The sequence below is a fragment of the Ostrea edulis genome, chromosome 9 (assembly GCF_947568905.1).
Source record: "Ostrea edulis chromosome 9, xbOstEdul1.1, whole genome shotgun sequence".
Lineage (NCBI taxonomy): Eukaryota > Metazoa > Mollusca > Bivalvia > Ostreida > Ostreidae > Ostrea > Ostrea edulis.
The window spans coordinates 30776395-30802081 of NC_079172.1; the positions used below are offsets into that span (position 1 = coordinate 30776395).

General features: G+C 35.4%; 2 long non-coding RNA genes across 11 annotated transcripts in view; one reads left to right on the forward strand and one right to left on the reverse strand.

Annotated features, from left to right (window-relative positions):
• Positions 1–435: 435 nt before the first annotated feature.
• LOC125657643 (uncharacterized) overlaps positions 436–25687 on the forward strand; it is a 53735-nt gene continuing 28483 nt past the window's right edge. For 5 of the 10 annotated variants that reach the window (XR_008798768.1, XR_008798775.1, XR_008798772.1 and 2 more), the window contains exons 1-3: positions 437–769; positions 9756–9853; positions 15860–21755. This is a non-coding gene — a long non-coding RNA (uncharacterized LOC125657643). Of the gene's footprint in view, positions 770–6892; positions 7243–9755; positions 9854–15859; positions 21756–25687 lie in introns of those variants that run through there. The other 5 variants (XR_008798774.1, XR_008798771.1, XR_008798776.1 and 2 more) reach the window with 3 other exon arrangements.
• On the reverse strand, positions 3819–5191 carry LOC130050339 (uncharacterized). Its single transcript, XR_008798777.1, has 2 exons — positions 4348–5191; positions 3819–4119 (listed from the first exon to the last, which is right to left on the reverse strand). It is a non-coding gene; the product is annotated as an uncharacterized LOC130050339 (long non-coding RNA).

Below are 25687 nucleotides of genomic sequence, written 5' to 3' on the forward strand. Positions count from 1 at the left end.
ATGTAATAGTTAGGACTAAACTGAGAGAACATGTCAGTACAGAGTCTATAACACAATGACATAGGTGCATAAAGTTGGAAAAAAATGTCTGTAAAATGAAGTGAAAATAGCAAATATTCGAACAAGTGAAGACTGAAGTAGAGAGGGGTTCGAGTTGGACATGGGTCTGTCTCTCCACCCAGCTGTTTGTCTGTGGACATGATTCTGTCGTGACACATTTTAAGAGACTAGTGTATTTAATTTTTCTGAAAATTTAATGCACTTCTTTATTACACTTCTGATAAATATCTCAAGGTCAGAGAAATTTAGTGTACTGTAATCTCATTTGAGATTCGGCTCGGCTGGATATTTGGACTAACACCCTCATCGGTGAAGGTATCGGTCTAAATATTCCACCGAGTCGAATTTCAAATGAGATTAAGTGTACTGTAACTTGTATTCAGGTGAAACATGAACGATACTGAAACTTGTGTCTCTCTTGAATTCAGCTAAACAACATTTCAAATATACTCCATATGATGAGTCCAGTGGGGTCTTTAGTTAATTTCTTGATTTATTGAATTTGTGGTGCGTCAGTTCTACGTGATACTGTCGCTGATTAGTGCAACCATCCTCGTAGAGCTCTCTAGTAGAAGGAAACCAACAATAGTAGCTGACATTCCCGCGCAAAATTTTGTCAACACACAACGCCATTGTTTACACGGATTATTTTAACTTTTTGTGCACACTGTGACAAGTCAGCGTTACTATACCTATGTCGTAATATCAGGTAAGTATTCATGATATAAGCATTCACAATATGAATAGAATATTGTTCGTGGTCGGTGGGATGCCCGTAATGAAAATAGCTGGTCGGTCTGCGAGTGTGACGTGCACATATAAGTGACATACCATCATCATCTGCGCATCTGATGTAAGATGAATGGATGAGCATCGACCATGCCACTAAAAACAAAATTAGAAAATCAGATATTGATAATTTTCATATTGTTTTCCGCAGAGTATTATACAGGCGCGTAGCCGCCTATACGCAAGTACGCAACTGCGTACATATCATTTGCTAGAGAAATATCTGTGTCTCAGAAATTAACTTTACACCATATAGTTCCGATTTATAATTTAATCAACATCATAATGTCCATTTAATCAAACTTTAATAAAGTCCATTTTGAATTTCGAATCATTAACATCATGTCAAATATCACATGATTAATAATATAATGTACATCATATACATGTATGTACATGTAGTAGACAAATTAAGATAGTCATTGTTATGAGTAACTTTTAACATATATATACCAGTCGATAACAACGAAAAAAAGGATAACACGATTCATAAAGAAATGTAAAGTCAGTCCATGCATGTACACACGGTGAGTTGGCATTATAAAACACTTTAGAAATTAATTTTGTGAATTCTTTTTGGTTTAAAAATTGACAAGAAACCCTGTTTCGATGCACAAAAAATTTTGCCTCCTGGGCCCCCACCGGGGGTTTACCCTGGACCCACTGGGGACCTTAAGGCGGCCCCACACCCCTTGCCATACTTTGCGTACACTTCATTTTCTTTCTGGCTACGCGCCTGGTATAGAAATATTGTTTTGAGCCGAGTTGGTTTTGCAACCCCCTCCCCCGCACATGATTTGTGTCAAAGTAGATTAGGACTATATTTCATACATGTCTCACAGAAATTGCCTAAATCATGTGTTCACTCCGATGCTGTAGCTACCATTTACAGAAGACAGCCTTGAGAGACAAGTAGTAGTTTATTTGTGTATTTTTGTCTCGGTTTCATGAGAAGGCTGTTGTAAGACGACTCTGAGCATTATTGTTGGATAGGGCATAGTATTTTTAAGTGTTTAGAAGGCAAGGAAAATCATCTGTTAGGATTTTTTCTCCATGGCACCATGTCTTAGAAATTGCATTACTTTGATGTTAGTGCCAGGGGTCATGTCCTAAAAACTGCATTGATTTGAATTACTCTGAAACAGTATTACCTTTTACGGTCTATGGGGGAAAATCCTGATATATACACTACAAATACAATTGAAAAATGCAATTGTGTATTTTAAAATTTATTATTTCATTAACTAGCCATCAACATTTAAAAAAAGATGTTCTGTGTAAATTAAGAGTGCGTACAAACTTCAATGGCTGAAAGCTAAAGAACTTCTTACTTGTATTTCATTTTATTTAAAGGGGTGAGACAACTAAGCATAAAATCACTCAGGTGAACATGCAGGGGTCGAAATTAACTTTTTCTACCACAGGCTAATTTTAGCCTGTGAGTAAAAAATCCACAGGCTAAAATGAAAACCTACAAGCTAATATAAAAATAATGAAGCAGTGCTCTTTTACATAGTTTTTTTTTTAGCTCACCTGAGCTTTAAGCTCAAGTGAACTTTTCTGATCGCTTTTTGTCCGTCGTCTGTCTGTTCATCTGTCTGTCTGTTAAACTTTTCACATTTTCAACTTCTTCTCCAGAACCACTGGGCCAATTTCAACCAAACAAATCCTTGGGTGAAGGGCTTTCAAGTTTGTTCAAATGAAGGGCCATGTCCCTTTCAAAGGGGAGATAATCACAAAAATGCAAAAATAGGGTGGGGTCATTTAAAAATCTTCTTCTCAAGAATCACTGGGCCAGAAGAGCTGAAATTTACCTGAAAGCTTCCTGATATATTGCAGATTCAAGTTTGTTCAAATCATGGCCCCCGGTGGTAGGATGGGGCCCCAAGGGGGGATCAAAGTTTTACATACAAATATATAGGGAAAAACTTTAAAAATCTTCTTCTCTAGAACCACTAAGCCAGAAAAGCGGAGATTTACATGAAAGCTTCCTGACATAATGCAGATTCAAGTTTGTTCAAACCATGGGTGCCGGGGGTTGGATGGGGCCACAATAGGGGATCAAAGTTTTACATACAAATATATAGGAAAAATCTTTAAAAATCTTCTTCTCAAGAACCACTGAGTCAGAAAAGCTGATATTTACAAAAAAAACTTTCTGAAATAGTGCAGATTCAAGTTTGTTCAAATCATGGCCCCCGGGGGGTGGGTAGGATAGGGCCGCCCACAAGTGGGGGGGGGGGAGGGGGGGGGTCAAAGTTTTACGTACAAATATAGGAAAAAGCTTTAAAAATCTTCTTCTCAAGAACCATTGGGCCAAAGAAGTTGACATTTACATGAAAGCTTTCTGACAGGGTGGGGCGGTTAAAACCGCCCCCGGTTTTAACCAGTGGTTTTAACCGTCCCGGTCAATACTCCCTAAGTGGTCAATACTGGTCAATTGAGATTTAAACTGTCCATTTTCCTATTTTTGTATATTTTTTGCAAAGATAAATTAAGCCTTTTCATTATGATATATGGATCAATTGGTTATCAATAATTTTCATTATATAATTAGATGTAATTTCATAAGTTTAATATATTTGGTTTGCTGAAACTGTGACCATAATATCTTCAGAACTATAAAAGAGGGTCACATATAGCATAACTAGACAATAGGATCATCTTATACATGTACCTGGACAGATTAAGAATAACAGGACATTAAATAAACACAGTGATTTAATATGAATTGGGTGACTGATGCTGTAGATAAACAATGTGCATACATGCCAACTTTTAAAAATCCCCATGGGGGATTTTGCGCGCGACGACCTTTTTTCAAAGCTCAAAATTCACGACATTTTAGCATGAAAATAAATATTTGTCCTTTCAAATAAAATATCAATCAAATCATTGTTAATGTATCATATATTAACACAACATCAAATGTGTTTGACCATTAACTATATAAAAAAAACTTTGAAAGATATACATTAATATTTTATTAAAATCATCTATTCAGCAAAAAATCTTCTCCAACAAGTCACATACATAATATCAAATAATATTTAAGGTTGCATCCTTTTACACCATACAATAAACATTGGCCGGTCTATATATCAAAATTTAAATTAAAGCACATGCATTTAGGTACGACTGCAAAGGCGATCTTGCTTGTCTGTAAACATGGGCTTGCAGAGACTGGTGGAATAATCTGCATTGCAACCAAAAAAGGAGTGATCTGCCCTGCTATGAAGTTTGCGAACAAAACCTTTGCACCCATGACATCTGAAATAATTACCAGGAAAAAAAAAACCACATCAAAATATTCCGTTTTACTTGTAAATTAAGGCTACTTGCTAAATAAAAAATTCAGTACAGACTTGTGCGAATTACGCATCACAAAGTATATTTAATGAATACTACACTATATAGACTATATAATACATCGCTATAGACGGATAGATTTGGATAGCCTATATTATTATAGTTGGAAAAAATATATACTTGACGTACCTTATTGCAAATTTTGGATGCTGTCAGAGAGAGGCGGAATGTCCGATTGTTTGGTGGTGACACTAGCATCGTTGTCATTCACGTTTGTGTAAAGGATAGGTCAATTTGAAATCCGTCTTCCCGATTAATTACTATCAAAACATGCTTCGTACTGTCCAATAAACACCCCGACACAGGCAGACCAACCCGACACCATGCGACACAGGTAAACAGCAATGGCTGACTATTGTCCCAATTTCTGATTGGCCAGTTCAGAAATGACGCTGAATTTCCAATTCTGGTCACGAGATTTCATGATTATCCCGCTTTCAAACTCGTTTTCAATCGTGAAATCGGAAATTTTGGTCGGAAAAATTTCAAATCGGGATTTTAGGGTAATTTTGCTTTCCCGATCGGGAAAGCGGGACCGGAGGGTAAAATCGGGAAGATCCCGCCTAAATCGGGAAAGTTGGCATGTATGAATGTGTTGCAATGTACAGAGCAGGAGATGTACCTGAGCACAGGAAACAGAGTTGACAGTTGTTAATTAGCATACTCTGGGACCAGAGAGGACCAGTGTACATGTTATTGTTTATGAAAACATCACCAGCACACCCCCTAAAATGTTTATTTAACAGTTAAATGAAGATTTGAAACAATAGGTAGTTCTTGATAAACTAAAGAATTTGAACAGAAATAGAAAACACTTACCCCATCATACTATCTATGGCTTCAACAAAACATTTTGGAATTTCTATGATATTGTTGAGGACAACAACAAGACCACAGCAAGATGTAAAGACTGCAATGCTGTTGTCAGTGCCAAAGTAATACGGCCACGAAACAGTTTTTAATTTTTACAATAAACTTTTATATCTTCCCCAATTTAATTGAGTCATTTACATTATTTATTTAATATTATGACTTGCAAGTATATTATAAACTGATAGTGCATGTTATGAATTACAGTATTTACCATAATGGCCACTGAAACATTTAAAATAACCAACAACACAGACTATAATGACCAAACAATTTTCAATCAACCAGTATTGACCAGTTTTAACCAGTATTGACCACCGGCCCGGTCAATATTCATATTGACCACTTTTTTTGCCAACCCTGCTTTCTGACAGTGTAGATTCAAGTTTGCAAAGGGTAGTTTGGGCCATAATAGGGACTAAGGTTTTACATGTAAATATATATGAAAAATCTTCAGATATGGGCCAAGGTGACTCAGGCGAGCGATGTGGCCCATGGGCCTCTTGTTTAATCAATGATTTTCCCTATCATTATTGAGCCTAGTGGCCGGGTCAACAGGCATCGTTTGGACAAGACACTAAGTTACGTAAGTCATATGATACAATGTTTAGGTCTCTTGACCATCGCACCACTAATCCACAACCTGTTTACCGCAGGTCTAGATCCAATGTCTTCCAATTTCATGCCACGTCAGGGGTGTCACTAGTGATTTTTCAAAGAGAATCCCAGACTCATGGTTTATAAACAGCACAATCTCGAGTCCCATGGAATTTTTTGATAATCATCTACGCACCGAGCAGTACACTCGTGTCAACACTACAACTCGACATCAATAAGACAATAAATTAATGTAGATACCATGTAGGTCATTCTGATAAAAATATAAACTACCGGAAGATTTGCTAAAACATAGACTCCGATTTTTTTTTTAGATAAATGAATAACAAAAACCTCATACTTGGAATTCAATTTAATCACCCTATAAGTGAACATGACTCGTGGCACATGTCTATATTTTTCATAATAATGCGATGTCCGACCTCTAAAGCATTTGTTTGACTCCCGAGTTTCTTAAAAAATCATAAAAGAAAAATCCGGATAGAAACGGTTGTTGAAATCGGTCGTTCATGTAAGCGTTTGTATGATTCTGAATGCAAGTTTAAGAAAAGTGAATAGCACATCACCATATAAAACAGATACAATACGATCATGGTTTGTAAATTACCACTCGCTAAAATTTTGAGTGTCCACTATTTTTACTCGCTATTTTTCAAATGTACTCGCATTTTGCGAGTATTTCTCGTTAATTTCGAGCCCTGATATGTATACTATTCTGGATGGAGCAACTCTGGGGATTATAAGTGTGTAATATGGATAAAACCGCCTGCAATCGTATTTAACTTAATAAGTTTATATATTGAATTAGATATAAGTAATGCACATTTAAACTCCTTATAACTGATTTTAGAGTTTGTTGAAATAGCTTATTTTGAAATATTACGATTAGATTATATAAGTGTTCTAATAGCACCAATAAAATCACATGCAAGGAGAGATGCTTAGTCCTAAAAGATGTGTGGTGGTTCCATCAAGTATAAACTGTACAAGTATTTTGTAGGAGTTGCCTCTCTTTGATTATGAGCTGGTAGATATATGTGTATTGGAATGAACTTGTGTGTGTATATATATATATATATATATATATATATATATATATATATATATATATATGATATATATACATACATGTTGTCTCAATTACCCAGAAAAAATGTGGCTAATCACATAATTTGTTCCTGGAGTATTTTCATTTGTAGATTAGTCACATTGCCACTGGCTACCGATTTCTTGGAGTGGCATGTGTATTGCCTTTTATTTAAAAAAAAACAGTCCTGTATGAGCAGTCTAAAAATAGTCTTGACCTTATCTCTATTTAGAGCAGTGGAGGGTCATTTGGAGGTTTTAATTATGTATTTACTGCTGTGAGCTGTGACAGTGTGATACACTGACCAGCATTTGAACCCTGAGGATGCGCGAGTCTGTTTGTAGTGTTGGATATGGGAAGTATATTAGTAACAGACTTGTCACCCGGATACTCACTACATAACTTCTGAAGTGTCTCGGTTGTGTTTTGCTGATCTTGGCCTATCTCAGGTGAAGAAACTAGAGATTTCAGGTCATTGAAAAGTTACCGTTATCTATTTTTCTTTCAGGTATACGTAAGAATGAACATTTGATATCAAATAAAATAGAATTAACTACAACTGTCTCAGTCTTCACAAGTTACATATGTAATTCACAAGTTTTAGACTATATTTTTTATCGTCACTTTAAAGGTTAGGAAACAGCAAAAAAAGAAGAAAAAAAAGTGAAAAATAAAGTATTAAAAATCAAATTATTAGTCATTTGTCAATAAGTTCATCTGTGCAGGAAAAATAATTACAATTTTAGAGGTATAAAAGCACTGGTCTTGGCAATCAAACTATGTTCTTAGAGGTGAAATGATATGCTTCCTTCATGCTATGATAGGTATTGTAGAATTTTGTCACAATACAGTTATTTTCAATTCGATACATTCAAGTTTATCAAACATGGTAAAAGGAACAAATGTCGTGGGGTTTGTGTTGTTTGTTTGTTTGTTTTTTTATTATTATTTCATGTATAAGTTTATTTCCACTCCTTATACATGGTATATGCTGCCACATTTTAAAAGAAAATGATATAGAATTCTTATCTTAAAGGTTGTTATCCATTTGCAAAAATAGTATTTGTGATGGAAAAAGTCATGAAACGGGCAATAAATATTTCTAGCAATAAACACTGTAAAAATTTGTGCCATATGTAGAATTAAACTATTAGAGGTCCAGTAGAGACTTTTTAGTCACATTAGCGAATGGGCGAGCAAAATATTGCATGCATCCCTGCATTTAAATGTTTATTATCATCTTACAATGCGAAGGTGTTGGTTTTACAAGTCGTATAGACATCAGAATTATATGTAAAATTTTGTTGTGAGCAATAATTTTGCAAGTTTGTATATCATAGCTGTAAAAGGTTGTGTCAGAGATTTAAGCTGGGAAGAATATATATAGTGTTCCATCATACAGGTTTTAAAATAAATACAGACTGTTAAATTTATGTCTGGCGATGGGATGGGGCTGTGAAGGGGGGTTAGTCCCTTTAGGACAGCTTTACAGATCAATTTTCTATTAGAAATTTATTAAATGATTTTAAACTCTGTATACATCAGTATTAAACTTGTTTATAACAACAATTTCATGTTGATATTGCACAGGCACACATTTTAAATCCAAAATAATTTCAATCAGAAAAGGAGGGAGATAGGTATACGAAGAATCGATTTTCATTATATCATATGAAGTATCAAGCTTAATGATTAGAATATGGATGAATTGGTTCCACTGAAACATTGAATGTACGAATCAAATGAAATGGAGCCAAACGTTATTTGAGACCAGATAACAAATCCGACTATCAAGTATGATGCAACCAGATTTTTCATTGAGTGAGAGAACTAATCAATTTTTTAAATAATGGAAATTGTGATGCTTGGGCTGAGGTTGGTAGTTTGGTTATCAATAAGAAAAATTTATTGGAGTAAATTTTACAAATTAGTTGTTAGTTAATTAGGAGCAATTTGGCAATGGCCATTATGATGATCTAAATTTGCAAATACTGTTGTTAGGTTGTATGCTCTCTCACATTTCATACCAATTGATAGGCCATTCTTTACTACTTTGATTACAGACTACTCCGTTTACCTGATCGGGACATAGGGCTCATGACGGGTGTGAACGATCAACAGGGGATACTTGCGTCTCCTAGACACCTGATCCCACCTCTTGTGTGTCCATAATTTTTGTGGAAACTAGTGGGTTATTTATATTTGGTACAGGAATAGGAAAGACCGAATATGAATAACCCCCTCGTTTCCACAGAAATTAGTATGACCAGGGGTCCGTGTTTGCCCTTCTCTTAATTTGTATTCTTTATACAGCGATTTTTTTCTACCCAATGGTACTGGTACCAGTACCCATTCAATTGGGAAAAATAACATCAAAATCGAACAAATTGGGGATTTTCTACCAATGTATCGGCAAATGATTTTAGCTAAAAGAAAAGAAAAGAGAACAAAACAAGAAGTAATCATCTCTTTACAAACTTTTTACGGTAATATTTGCTGTTGTGAGACATAAGGAATCGTCAAAGTCTCGTTTTAGAATCGTCGTAGTTCTACAAAACACGTGTACTGCCATGATCTGTACTTTCGTTTTAATACCGGAAGTGGACATTTTAGTTAACTTTGTACAACGTTTCAGACTAAGTAAATTACGATGTCAGTGGTCTATTTTTCGGCAAGTAAATTGGGAATTTTTTTCTCAAAATTGGGAAAAATCAATGGTTTTTGGCATTGGGAATGGTACCGTTTATCGGTACCAGTTATATAAGGAAAAAAATCGCTGTTATAAGATTTATGACATTAATCACTGTTCATTGAATTACCTTACTTCTCTTCAGATTCATAAATCAAAGTTTAAATGCAACAGAATATTTTTGTTTGCTTTTAATTTATACTTTTAACATATTTTAACTTTCTGTGATCCTTGTTGTTGTAAACTCTTTACATTTTTGAAAACTTCTTGTAGAATCGCACGACTCATGTCAACCAAACTTGGCACAACTCTAGCTGAAGGAAAAGGAGATTTTAAGTTTGTTCAAATGAAGAACCTTGTTCTGTTCCAAGGTAAGATGAACGGAATATATGATGGGGCTAAAAATAAAAATATGTTTGTTTCCCCTCGCCCGGCCGGGTCAAAAAAAAAGGGCCCGGGTCAAAAGTTTTTTTACCAAAAAATTGCGTGGTTTTTTTTTTAATTTCTGGAACAAAAATCATGTCCGTTCCAAATTTTATTTTCGGAAGTTGCTGGGATTTTTCTCGAAGTTTCGATGTTGTCGGAAGATTTCAAAGATGGGCAACATGAAGATCGCTTTGTCGTCTACTGTTAGAATAAAATACAAACAAACATCGGAACGATTGTGGTAAATCGACTTTACAGTTACTCTAAAAGTTGTACCTGGAATGACGTGTTGAATGATTTAACTGCAGATGATGATCACAACATAGATAAGTTAGACGAGGTCTCTGTCACTGTGTCAAACAAGCTAACAAACGGCATGGCTTTCGAGCCAGATGTTACAGCTGTATTAAGTATAATTCTTTCATTCTGATATGTTTATTAGTATTCTACAAAGTCAAGAATAAATGTTTTTGTTTTCAATGTTTTCTTTGAAAAGATGTAATGTTTCTATGTAGGTATTCGTAAAGTAAACCAACATATTGCATCCACTGAGTGCATTCACACTAACATGTCCAAGAATATGAATTATAAATGCCAGCAGACATGTCAATCCAGTGACCAACATAAAAACAAGCTCGACCAATACATGGCATACCCTTCTTCTGATGTACAGTATTGAAAATGACTATCGGTGCTCTGAGCTGCTTTTTCATAGGTGTTTCCAGCAAAAATTTTCAACCAAAAAAAAAAAACCCACCTGCCTGCCTAAGTCTGTTTCAAAAGTCAGACCTGGGGGAGGGGAAACAAACAATCTTTTAAATATGGCCTGGGGTGTTTGTAAGGTATTCTCTAGAATCACTGGAGCTGAAAACTGATAAAATGTGTGAAAGCTGAAGCTTCAAGTTTGTGCAAATCATACTCACCTGACAGCCAGGAATTCGGTCCCCATTGAATCGAATTGAGAATCAAAGTTTTACATAGGAATTATTAAAAGTATGAGAAATTTTTAGAACAAGACATCTTCTCTAAAACCATCAGGGCTTTATTTGTCCAATTAAGCAAGCATCCTCATGTTAAATAGATTCATATTTGTTCTCTCCTGGATCCTTGGGTTTTGGGCAGGATCACGGTATAGACTTCATCATATTGAATAGGAATATATATATGTGTGCAAAACTTTATTGATTTTTTTTTTCAAAAATAACTACCAAGGATGGGATTGTCCTATTCTTTTGTTCCTTTCATCATCATCATCATCAATTGGTTTTGATTATACAGGCCATTATATTAATCCTCATGTCGAGAGTGTGTCCTGTGTGTCTGTCGAGAGCCAAGTCTTCCTCTCCACTCGTGGCGATCCAGTGGTTTGGTAGAGTCTTTGTAGTGTAGCTTATAGTCTGTTTAACCCATGCTCTCTGTGGGAAGATTGGGGTAATAATATACATGGGGAAAATGCAGCTGCGCAAGTGAGCAATGTGGCCCATGGGCCTCCCTTTTTGTACAGATTTTAAAAAATTATGTTTTAAATATATCTTTTGGTTTTTTCCCCTTATGTATGTAATTCTCCTTATATGCCCTGGTTAGGCTCAGAATTTGAAATAAATCTGTTCTATTCTGTTTCAAAATTAGAAGTTACAACTAATGTGGTCGTTCATTATTTTACTCTTACAACAATGGGGACACCAGGGATGGCATGTCTGTGATATTATAAAACTCAAATTTTTATCATTTCAAAGCTAAAATAGCATGCATTGTACAAACTTGCACAAAACAAGAGGACTCAGATATCAAAAGTTAAACACACTACCTGACAACTATAGGTGAGATGGATGTTAGTTCTGCAAGCTACAATATATATGTTCTGGAATCACGCTAGGAAATTGATAGGGGCATTAGACAGGAAGGGAAAGAGATCCATTAAAAAATGATAATGTCATGCTGGTAGTTAGGTCATGTTAGCATGTAGGAGAAAAAAAACGTCCAGTGAATTCCGAGGGAACAAATTCGATCAAAAAACGTCCATGTACTAAAGCATTCTAAATGACGTACTTCTATTGTAGGTGAATGTCCTGTTATGAAATCAGTATTGTAATGGTATAACAGCAGCTTAAGTGTGGAGTAACCTATCTGTATTACAAAGCCCTGCACTTAATACCCTGCTGTTAGGATTTATATATTAAAATCTCTGAGGTTTTTTTTTGTGAGGTCAGGACTTAATAATAGGACAGAAGGTCATTCCACTGAAAGAAGTAATTAAATTGATCCATGGCTTGAGTGAAGATATTGTAGGGAAAAATGTGATCATGCAAATCACTTGTGCATGTTCATAAATGCACAGAGTGCAATATTGAGTGCTTGCCACTTTGTTAATTAAATGGAGTACATGATCTTGGTGTCAAACGCTAGGGATAAGAAATAATATTCTATATGGGGGGAAATGTTTGTCGTTGAGGCTAAAAATCTATCGTACAGGAGCCATCAAAAACTGTCTCTGAGGCTAGTGATGAAACCTGTGTTCAAATCAGTACAAATTGTATGTGTATGTCTTCTGTAATGAAAAATGCTTGTTTATATGCCCAGGATTGATTCAGACTGAGGGTTAATGAGTGGGGGCGATTTGGGCTGACATTGGCAAGGTATAATGCATTAGTTTGAAATGAATGATTGCATTTCATATAAAAGTTGATGAATGATCATTATAGTTGCAGATCAAATCATTCATCAACTAATATGTATTGAAAATTGTGACCTGTAAGATGTAAATTGTCAGAATGATTAACTATATGATATCTATTATGAGAGAGAAAAGAAGGGAGAAAGAGGAAGGGAGAGAAAAGTAGGAAGAAAGAAGGAGGGTGGGAGAGAAAGGAAGGAGAATGGGAAAGGGGATAGAAAGAAGGGGAGGGAGAGAGAGAAAAAGAAGGGATAGGGAGAGAAAAGGGGAGGGAGAGAAAAAAAGGGGAAAGAGAGAGGGGTATTAGTATTTTAGATTATTTGCTATTGAAAATTGAAATCCATACAGTTTCAAATGTACTTCATTTTTATCATGTCTTTTGTATAGAAATTTAGTCTAGTCAGCATGATTTATGATTCAGTTCATTTGACCATTACCATGAAATGATGTCCTTAGAGGTGACCTAAGGTCTTCATATTTTTTTTATGCCACGTTTAATACCTGGAAGGTTATTCTCTCATGCATGGCGATTTGGTACGATGTCAATGACTAGACATTCTGACCTTGCATAAATCAGCAGTTTCCAAAAAAGTGGTGGATAGATAAAAGCTTCTAAAAAGTATGGCTCATCTAAATTCAGAAATTATGGACCCGATAGGGGCACTTAAAAAACAGATATCTATTAGACTATACAATATTTCCTAAGAACATGTCACTCAGAAGTGCTTTATACTGTAAGAAAATGACAGCTAGAAAGATGGACAGGCAGATGACAAGGTGTAGTCTAATGACACCGAAGTGTGGTATGTAGAGACGATAGTTTCCGTATTCCTGAAATATATTATTATAATCCTACTAGATTTTGGTCTTTGAAGCAGCAATCAATTTTGTTTTTATTTATTTCAAAGGTTTTGCTTTGCTTCTTAAAGATACAGCTAGTTTTGACGAGGAAGGGGGGGGGGGGGACTTTACACTAAGTTAACATGTGTTGCATAAATTACACATGCATATTAACGTTTACATAGGCAGGTCAAGAAATTTAAGAAGGAAGGGATTTGAATCTCATATCCACTTACATACCATTGCCAACTTTTCAAAATTCCCAAGGGGGATTTTGCGCGTGATGACCTTTTTTTCAAAGCTCTAAATTTGCGACTTTTTTTTTTTTATTGAAACGAATATTTTTCTCTTCATAGAAAATATCAATCTTATCTATAATCATTGTACATGGCTATGTAACATTTTTTAACACAACATCAAGTGTGTTTGATCATTATAGAACTTCAACCATACTGAAAGAAAACACATTTTGAAAGATGCACATATTATTTTATTAAAATCATATTTAACAAAGTTAAAGATAAACTAATGTATCCCCTCGAACAATAAGTCACATGTATATTAATACTTAAAGTTGCATCCTTTTACACAATAACATGACTGGACTATACTATATTTATCAAAATTTTTATTAAAGCACATGATTATAGGTAGAAGTACAGAAGCAATCTCGCAACATCTGTAATAAGTTGGCCTTGCATTATCTGCAACCAGAAAAGGAGTGTTCTGTCCTGCCACGAAGTTCGCGAACAAAATCTTTGCATGCATGACATCTGAAATGATTTCCGGGGGGTTGGGGGGTAATCGTCAAAAGGTAGTTTTAATAGTAAATTAAGGGGCTACCTTCTAATATCATTTAACTTTAAAACTGAACTGTCTGTGCAAATTAAACATTATCAAAAAGTCTATTGAATACTAGGTCCCTTATGATTTTATTGCTATAGATTCAGATATACATATTTGAAAAAACATATTTGATGTATCTATTGCATGTCTTGGATGCTGTCAGTGTCGGCCATTCTGAAAGGTGAAAATTGGGAATGTCCATGGTTGGTGGTGGAACTATCATCGTTGTCATTCACGTTTGTCTAAAGTAAATGCCAATTTCAAATCCATCTTCTCGATTAATTACTATCAAAATATGCTCCTCATTGTCGCGATTTCTGATAGGCTAGCCACAAAAGAAATAGCGCGGGATTTCAAATTCGGGTTAGAAATTGGGGTTTGTTGTCCTAAATCAGGGAACAATATTTACAGAATCAGGATTTCTTGGGGTTTTTCGCTTTCCTGATGGGGCTTAAATCGGTGGAAAATCTTGTCTAAATCACCAAATTCTAGCTGAGTTGGCATAATGATGAGGGAGGATGCTAAAATGCTCTGGTGGGGTTTGACAAAAGCAGGCATTTTCTGTAATGTGGAGGCAATTGATACTGTGGAATCATTGGAATTCGTGGTGGCTCAATTTTCGGGGAATTTGTGGGTACCCCTCACCCACGAATTTACATCCCCAATGATTAAAGACAACTAGTATATACAAGAATCTTACAAATATATAAATCCATGAAATTACGTCCTCATGAACATGATGAACCCGTAAAAATTCAGCAATTCATGAAAATTGGCCCCACAGATTTAAATGATTCTACAGTAGTCCATTTTGTAATCTATGAAGATTGTGTAAGTTTATAAAAATTGATCATGAAATCCACTGAAAGAGACGTGGAGAGTTTAACTTACTCCAGCTTGTCTACTTGTTAGTTATTCTTTGTGATTCCCATTCCATTCCCATTCCTACCTGTTGATTGAGTGTTCATATTTTTTTTAAAAAGTAATTGTCGAAAAAGATGATAAATCACAATGCATTTTCCAATTTACATATGTTAGTAATGCAGTGAAACAGTCATAGCAAATTTCCAGGGCAAGCAAAAAAAACAGCGTTATAACCAAACCTTGTTGTATCCAATAAAATTTTCATTATTTTCCTCACAATGGGGAATAAATATCACTTCACAATAAGCTTGAATTCGTAATATAAGCATGTTCACTATAAGCATGTTTTACTGGATTGTGTAAATACTAATACCACTGAGACATGCCTATGTACTAATAATAAAAAAATCATAGTTTACTGAAATGTTACACTAAAATGCACCAGAAGGGAGGAGGGTTCAACCCTGTTTACACACCCCCCCCCCCCCCCCACACCCCCCCCCCCCCCTGGATTCGCGCATGGTGGTTTGACTGTGGGTACAAATTCTTTTGAAATTTGAAAAGGTTGTAACAATGACTAGACAAGGAAGCTGAAGAGATTTGAGACTTTGAATAATGGTGCTTCTTTACTAAATGGTACTTGAAAATACTCTATTAACCATTTGTAACTGCTCTATGGCCTAAACCTGAAGACTTCACATTATTGATCGGATGTGTTTATTTTTAGAGCCGTGATACGGCTGTTGCTGAGGAAAGAAAAGCAGTCACTATAGCTCTTGAAAGATTGGCAGCCAGCTCGTTACATAAAACTTTCACTTTAAAAAGAAAGGAGAATTGTTTTGTGGGGCCTTGAATTGAGCTGCCGCCAGCTAATTTTTGTGTTGTGACTTCCTAGGAGAAGATGTTATGTAACCTGCGGTGGATACAGGATGTGGTTCTTTTTCTAATGCTGTCTGATTTTAAAAAATTCTACAACAACCAAAAAAAAACCCACTGGATTCAGAATGTGTAAACAAACAAGTACAAGTTATATATAGCTTTTACAGGTCAGGGATATACTCACGGTACTCATGTATAGCAAACTTTGAATTGTGTGGAAAACACTTACAGTTACCTATTATGAAAATTTATCTGGTTCTAACCAGAATTAAGAATTAACTAGATTATGACCCATCCATGAAACCCATCATGAAGTCCGTTTATGTTTATAATCTCCAGAAAGTCACTGTTCTCCCCTTCCTCCCTGAGATTTGTGTCTTCACTAAGATAATCTCCCATTACGTTGTGTAAATGTGCAGCAAACATGCATACAGATGTACTGATGAGCTACTGTTATCACTAGGAAGGCAGCTATAGTGATAAAACATGTACCACCTGTTGGTTTGTCAGCACAGGATTGGGGGAGGGAGGGAGGGGGGGGGGGGGGCTATATAAGCTCATGATGAACAGAAATGGATTTTTCTACTATTTGATTAAATGATTGCAGTCCTAGAAGATCAGATTGAAATTGTTCAATCAACGACAGGTTATCTGGAAGAGAAGTCCGTATATGAAACTTGAGGGTTGAATTTGATGCAAAGCATGAAATTCTTTGCCATCATTATATATGGAAGAGAAATCGTGGCATATAAAATGTCTATAATGAGAGTTGAATTTGATGTAAAGCATGAAATTCTTTGCCGTTGTGTTCAATTGTAAGTTTGCCGTGCTGGCCTTGAATTGCATGTTAGAATTGGGTTAATGTGTATGTAACAGTTACTCGCATCAGGCTCAGATGTAGCAGCCAAGTTTCCCTCCGTTCAGATATAGCTTGCTGTTGTTTTTGAAGATGACATTTATTGGGTAATAGTAGTATTTATATAGATATACCTATATCCTCACATGAATTCAACGAGAGAGGGGAATTTTATATAAAATTCAATGATGTGTTAATGTTACTGAGAAAGCAATTATTCAAGGTCATGGTCATTTTTCATTAAGTAGAGTTATTCCCCTTTGAATACTAAATCGTGCAACAGTTGTCAGCTGATGCAATGTTTACATTGCTAAAGAGCACAGATATAAATAGGCCAATTCAAAAAAAAAAATTAGCATATGCAAGAATTCAGTCTAAACAATGAGTCATATTTCTGTGTATATTGGGACCCATTAGATAAATGGGGTTTTGCTGGAATCCATCCATAATCACTGCAGAAGTGATAGTGTATTTGTTATTTGAATTTGTTTACATCAACTTTGTTGTTGTCCCTGTCTTGATGACCTATGCCTGTAGGGAAAGATAATGGGAGCAGAGGATCTTTTGCAAATAAAATTTTTATGGGTTGGATTATAAACATGTAGCACATGTTGTTTACTGCATGTGCTTGCCAGAGCACAACACAGTGACACGAAGTACTCGGTGCACATAATTATAAGCACTGAGAAAAGTTGTGTTTGCAGTTATTGCAGCAATTGGGTTGCATTAGGATTTCTTTGTTGTTGTTGCACAATTGCAATAGATATCCATGTGATGCATATCTATCAGACGTACTCGTTCTGACGTCTCTATTATTGATGTTTATGTTTCTGTCTTACAAACAAGGGATGGGTTATGATATGTATTTGTGAAAAGATATGCTTTGGTTTTAATTAAGACCAACAACAGCAAGCTGGTGGGCTGCTTCAGAATTCATCATGGCTAGTGTATAAATACATCTACTGCAAGGTGCTGCATACCAGGTATCATGACATGATACAACAGTGGGGTATTTTTTTGTTTCAGGAGACATTTTACACTGTATGTAATAATCTACTATGTATGATTGAAATGTAGAAATTTTTCAGGATACCTCATCAAAATTTTAGATATGTAAAAATTTCTTGCTGATAGCTGAACCAAGTTAAGGAAAAAGTTGTGTCAACTCAGGGGAAAGATTTAGGATTCCCTTTTCTTCAGACGGTGCCATACGCCTACTGCGCAATTCATTTACATTTTCATTGTGTGCAGTAAATAAACAGTACATTTATATTGCCATATAAAACTTTGATAGGTGTTTTCAGGTCTATATGATGACGAAAATATAATAAACAGATTGTGGTGTGGTGGAAGATGTCGTTGTCCTTCTCAGTGGGGACCTGGTGTCCCGGTTTTCATGGATTGACATTAACCAAGAGATAGTTACACCTCCCTCAGGTGGATTTGTTCATTAATTGACGTGGCTCCATAATCTCTTTAATAAATGCCTGTTTACTCCAGGTCCCTGCCAGCTTGAAGCACACAATAATGAAACAAACTATTGATTTAGTGACATAAGACGCTTTGATAGTTTGTTATTAGGGGTCGTTTGTGTTATTGAAACGGAGATAAAACCATGATTATGGTGGTTGACTTTTCTTGTCCATGTGTGATGGATTCTAATTGTCCCTGTGTCTCATATTGTGAAATGCAAGTCCTTGTTTACCAGTGGGGGTATATTAGATTAAAAAAAATCCCAATATACACCACTACAGGGATATTGGGATTCGAATGGGAAAAATTGCATACCCTTTTGATTGAGTTCTCATTCAAATGTTGCAGGGGGGAGGATGTTGCACAGAGGGTTTTATTACTGTGCATAGATATTGCAGTACGCAGTTTTACTAAAGGCTGTACAAAGCTTTACGATTGAATTTACTTGTGTGTAACTGCTGTGATTAGTGCATGCACTTGTAAACGTTAGGATTAAACATAGGTTTTGACGTATTTCTTATAACTGGAATTCTTTCATAATGTTTTAGACAAATGAGGAAAAGGACAGCATGTATATACATACATACATACATACACACACACACACACACACAGAATATATATATATATATATTACTCACAAGCTGAATAAAAGTGTAAAGTTTGAGAGTAAAATGTTCGCAGTTTTCTGACTAGTATTTTTATACTTTGTAATAAAATGAATGAATTGACTATTAATGGGCATTATACTAGACATTACATAATCAATAATTTGAGAAAAAATAGATTAATTCGGTGAGAATGTTTGTATAGCATAATCTTTGATTACACACAAGTGCATGATGCAATGTGAGGATAGTGTGATGTCAATTTTTAGATAGCTCTATATCCTTATAGGTTTTTGCAAAAATTGAATTAAATTTTTCTTAAATTGATAGAAGATATCTTTTTTAAGAATTTTATTCCCTGTGTGTGATAGATTGTTAGATGAAAAATCTGGTAAACTATTTTATACTGTAAAAGTTATATTTTCTATAAATAATCAATTTTTCATATTTCAAAATGTTGCCTAGAGCGATAACTCCTATGCTTGTATTTTCTGTAAATGTCACAGGTAAGTGTATGTTACGATTTACAGCAGTAATGTCACAGGTAAGTGTATGTTACGACTTACAGCAGTAATATCACAGGTAAGTTTATGTTACGACTTTCAGCAGTGATGTCACAGGTAAGTTTATGTTATGACTTGGAGCAAAACTTGTGTCAGTTACACGTACAACTACGTTTACAGTTTGAGTTCATGACCTTTAGTAAATTTTAAACTTCGTCCTGTTTCATCTAAAGTTTTGGACATTGAACAGAGACAAAGGTGGAGGATCAAGAAGTGTGTTGCTGGAGTTATATTTGCAATATTCGGTGCAAGTGTACTCTTAAATTTCCTGTAGTTGAATGTTTAGTTGAAGGTTTGTTGATGTTGCTGCTGACAGGCAGACTGTACCTGAGAACAGGTGTAGACAAGGTGTGCATTTTAACATTGGAACTCCTGATAATCTTTGAATTTAAAAACCGGCTGGTTATATACATACACCATTACACCTTTCTGAACACAATCTGTCATTTTCATTTACACCTTCTTTGATTTTTACCAAGGTCCCTGGCTTCATATAACAGGAAAATAAAAATTAAATCCACAGGGTGTCTTTTCCATCCTTGCAAATTCATTCTATTTCATGAAATAGAATGAAACAATAATCCGTGCGACGATGGTTTTTTCTGGAAATTAATTAAAACTGGTGGAGGACAGCATTAATATAGAAGAAAATAATGAAATTAAATGAATGCTTTATGATGTTTCAAAACAAAGATAAGGCAGAGTTTTGGGTGTGCAGGGTCATTAATGATGTGCCTGTGATAAAGGAACATTATATAACTCATTGGAGGGACTCTTGACATTAAGGAGGGACATCCTGTAATTAATTCCTACCTAATCATTTGTCTGCTTAGATACAAATTATATCTCCTGTATTTTGGTAGAGGGTGTTCACATGTAGGAGAAGGGAGCTATATTGGAGATAGAGAGTGGTGAAGTTGATGATGTAACCTTACTGCCATTCTTTTTTCCACAATAGACATACCAGCTGGAGATCCCAGCTAACTTAGGGGTAATGACCCATGTATGAAAGGGAGATAACTAGGAACTCTACATACATCATTAATGGAACCACTTGGCACCTCTATTCATGATGGAAAATTTTCCATTACTGTCAGTCCCCAGTAATTATTAGGACTTGAGGGTTCTCCACTCAGAGTGAGAAAAGTAACAAGTTCCTCTTTTGATGTTCTGTTTTTAAATTGCAACTCACAAGTATTAGATTTTGATTTGGGTATAAAGATTTGGGTAAAAAGCAATTGATAATTGAATGGCTATTCCAAGCATGAGGGTTAGAGGATCTAATTTTGACAACTTTGTGTGTTCAAGAGTGCTCAAGGTTAATTAAAGGCAAAATACTGAAAGTTAGGTTGTTGTTTAGACAAGATATACTTCATTTTCTACATAGAGACTTATCACAGTATTGGAATATTATTTATACATAATTAATTTTTACATGTGCAAATTGTTTTAAAGCTATTTGACAATTTTTCATCTTGGAACGGTTGTTGAATCTAACCTTGGAATACGTGGGTGGAATGAAAAGTTAATTGTATGCAAAGTAAAGAAAAATTAAAATATGGGAATGTTGTAAAATGGCTACATGTTCACATTTAATACTGAATCACAGAAATAAACACAAAGCCACATGTGATGGATCATTTTGATTCCTTTATCATAAGCTGAAATTAACATAAAAGTTGTTGCATCATTGGCTGATTTAATTAAATGGAAAAAAAGGGAAATGTTATTCACCCAGAGCTCCATCAGATGAGCACCACAAACATGCTCGCGGTTTATCAAAAAAGTACTTTTATAATTTCCATGATTTTAAATGGAATTAATTGTTGAGTATTTTTAAATCATTCTGTAAACACTGGGTTCTGTAAAACTGCTTGCATTTTGTTTGCTGGTTGAATGGCCGGTGTAGTCCATCCATCATTCATGTATTTATCTTCAAGTGATATATGTCGATCATTCTGTGCTTCTTTCGCAGAGAAGTGACGAAACTAATAAGACTTTATTTGAATAATTGAATTTGTATTTGTCAGTGGTGCAGGACGGGGGCATACGGAATTTCTTTCAGTATCATGTTAGGATCATTAACTGACAAAAACTTGTAACTGACAGAGAATCTATTGTGTATTATACAGGGGGCCCTGATGTTGGACAAAAGCAAAGCAGACCACAGGCCGGGAGTTACAGACACCAGCCAATACCAAGATTTGCATTCCAATGAATGGTTTATATGCCTATTTTTCTACAGTAAGTATTGAAGTAACTATAGCCGTACGATACACAGTTTCTGTAACAAGACTTTGCTGCAATAATGTAACCCTCTCCAATTTTTTTTTATTTTAACCCCCCCCCCTCCCAATAACTTGGAGAGGACTACATTATTGCAGGTAAACAAGACTAAGCCTGCAAAAAGCTACCCCGGACATAAATACACATCAAATCAATACTCAATACTCGGGAAATCAATGTTATTATGTTTTCCTTTGTGAATTTAATGATTTTTAATGTATAAATTAATGGCTGCAATTTCATTCATTCGGATTTCTTAAAAGTTCAAGTGATTTTTTTTGCCAATAATGAAATGGGATTTATTTACAATCACAAAATTAAAGGCTCAAAGAAAAAATTAAGTGCTCGGAAAGGTTCTGGCTGTAAAATAAATCTGCCTTATCAAAAGTGACCCCAGGTCAATTGTGTTGACCAACACCCATATCAGTGTCCATATGTGTATGATTATAGAAACCTTGAAATGCTTTGTCAGTAAACACACTATAATTTGACTTGATATTTTGTCCTATAAAATAAAACTTTAATCTTTGAAAAAGGATACATGACAAGTTAGCCTCTTTGTGTGAGATTTGATACATAGTTCAGATCAAGTAGAAGGCATTTGAAACATAAAAAATAAAAATAAAAATAAAAAAAAAAAATAAGTAGAAGGATATATATGGATTCTATGCTTGCAAAGTTTCTTGAGAGTACCAGGAAATTTAGATCTATATCAAACCAAGATGACTGATGGGAAAACCGGCATTGATTTGTAGTGCTATATAACTAATTGGGTGACACCTCCCTGTGTGTAGAGTGCAGTGTAGTAAAACTACCAACTGTCTTTGCTCATTCTGATAATCACACAGAGGAAAAGGAGATAACGACTGTCAAAAAGATAGAAATCTAGAAACCATTAAAAAAAAACAACTCCGACCTCTATGTGCAGGGAGCCTCCGGTGCACACTACTTGAACTTGTATAGTATTATGTGCACATTCAGCAATGCATTTCATATTTGGCGGAACACAATTTTAATTAGTTAGATCATTCTTCTCGTTTTAGATTGTCTGTTAAATCGTCCTTTTGTTTTTGTAAGCTACTCCTTGGTGCTATAATCTGCGTTCAAGGGAGTGCAGTCTTTTATGTATGTTCACATTGGAAAATGCAGATGCACATCGATATAAAATATCTTGAAATTTTTATCTGTTCAGATCATATCAAATGCATTGATACTCGCATGAAAATGCAGATGCGTACTGATATGAAATATATTCATCAAAACTAGTACATGTATCTCTGTATTCAAAGAAATATTTCCCTGATTTTTCAATTGTAACTGATCTTTTTTTTTCTCCATAAACATGATAGATACAATCATAAAAGAACAGTGGTCAATCTCATAAATCTTATAAAGCATACAAAATTAAGAGAAGGGCAAACACGGACCCCTGGACACACCAGAAGTGGGATCAGACAAACACGGACCCCTGGACACACCAGAGGTGGGATCAGACAAACACGGACCCCTGGACACACCAGAGGTGGGATCAGGTGCCTAAGAGGAGTAAACATCCCCTGATGACCGGTCACACCCGCCATGAGTCCTAAAATTATAACATTTAGAAATTTAATTCTGTTGAAATTAGATACAAATGTACAAGATTTCAAGTTCATTATGAAGGAGGGAACCACAGTATAAAATACATGCATATCTAGTAGGTAAATATTTGTTGTACTTGAAATATAACAATGCCATTCTGCAGGTCTCAGCAACATGCTAATCCCTGTAATTCTATAAAGTTGTGGACTTTCTAAGGTGATTGGCTGGAAGTTTGGGGTTAGTGCACATATTCAATATTGGGAATCAATCACAAGCTTGTGGGATTTTATTACTCTGTAATTTGGTTATCATTGTATTCTTCTGTAATCTCTTTTATTGTTTACACTAATTTAAGCAGAAAATTCATTGATGTGCAAGAGCGTTTCAATTCTTGGTTTTTCTTGACGCGAGTCAAACTAGATGATTGTTTTTTTGGACTGTTTCTTGATTTGTATTTTCTTTGTCTCAGTGCCAGTGAAGTGAAAGGGAGATGAAAGTGTTTTCATTTGGTTGCTGATTAATTCCTTTACAATCAGAGGATTGATAAAGGTGTTTGTCATACTGGAAAGGTCACGGTAACGGACGCTCATAGGATGAGACTGATCACTTGAAAAATAGGATTACAAACACCTTATGCAAGAGAGATTATAGACAAAAAGCAGTGCTGTAAAGTAGTTAATTTTCTGAATAGACTGAAGTTCATTTGAGAAAGCTTTTGAGGATTGGCTGCTTAGTTGTCATAACTTGTTCACCAAGGGCTTTCTAAAGGTGTAAAATTCATCTTTTGTGATCTTTTTCTAAAATTAGTCTTATTCCTTGTTTTTCCAGTCTAAATTAGACATCTGTTACCTTACATAGACAAGATACGTGTTGGAACTCATGCTAATGCTTGTTTACTTCCATCCAGCTTAGTCTGACTGCACATTATAAACTGTCATGTGTGTTTTATGGTTTCTAAAGGTTAAGTACGAGCTTGTATAATTAATGTAATCAGTCACAGAGTGTATATTAATGAAACTGTTTAGGTAGCTAGTAATTTAGTAATGATATGTATTTGTTATAGGTCACTCAGAAAAACTGGGTCACCAAATATATTACAACATGTTAATCAACCTCTTAGTGTAACTAGGAAAGGTGATTAAGCATTAAACATCAAAAAACATATTCTTATTACCTGAATGTCTTTACTTGGGGGGGGGGGGGGGGGGGGGGGGGGGGGGGGGGGGGGGGGGGGGGGGGGGGGGGGGGGGGGGGGGGTCCTGGCTGAAAGGATCTCGGTGAAATTTTTTTCTCTAGAAATCCAAGTCTGCATGAAGATTGCATGCAGGTTCAAGTCCAGCAGGGGTTTTGAATTTTTTCTTCTTCAGATTACTTTCTATTAAAAACTGCAATTTTTAAAAATTGAATAAGTTAATTTGAAAGTTTTCAATTTCAAAATATAACTGGGTATCCTCTGCTTTTCATCCATATCAAATTTCTCTGCTGTGTTATTTCTCCTTAATTTAGGAATTCATTAGCAATTATCAGATGTATTTTCTCGTTAAAAGGTTGGTTTTAAATAGTTTAATGTCCCACTCAAGAATTTTTCGATCATATGGAGAAGTCACCAGTGCTGGTGGAGGGCTGCCTATGCTCAGTGCATTTGGCCTATGATCAGGGAGGATCTTTCTTGTTCATACATACCACACCTGCTGTGACATGGGGGCCTCGGGTTTTTGTGGTCTCATTTAAAAGACCACCTCATTTATTCACCTCTTACAACTAGCAAGGGGTACTGAGAACCTCTCTTTGAAAGGGGTAGTGCTGATGTCGGAGCACGCTTTAACCAGCTATTTTTTAATGGCATGCAATATAGACTTCACATTCGGCTTACTACCATGTAGATGACGGGATTTTCTTAATAATCTTAATCATTGGAATGTGAAAAATATCGACAATTGTCACTTGCTGTTTGTGAGATGGGAAGAAAATTGCTCATATCATATTTCACCACAGGCATGCATTGTAGGATACAACTGAATGTTGTACAAAACATTGTGATTTTGAGTTTCTTAATTGGGTGTGCTTTGAAAGAATAGTAATGAATGGAAATGGTATCGGAGTAGATACATTTACTTTCCAAAATTACAAAAAACTTGTTACAGGGAGATAGCATGAATTTGACGCTTTGTGATTTTGAGTAGGGTTCCGAATTGGTCATTTATAAACAATTGGCAGCTAATTTATATAACAAGAGGTTATCGGAATGCCATCTCGACCCTGTCACATTTCGTGTTGACGCAGCCACAATTTTAACTGATAAAATTTCA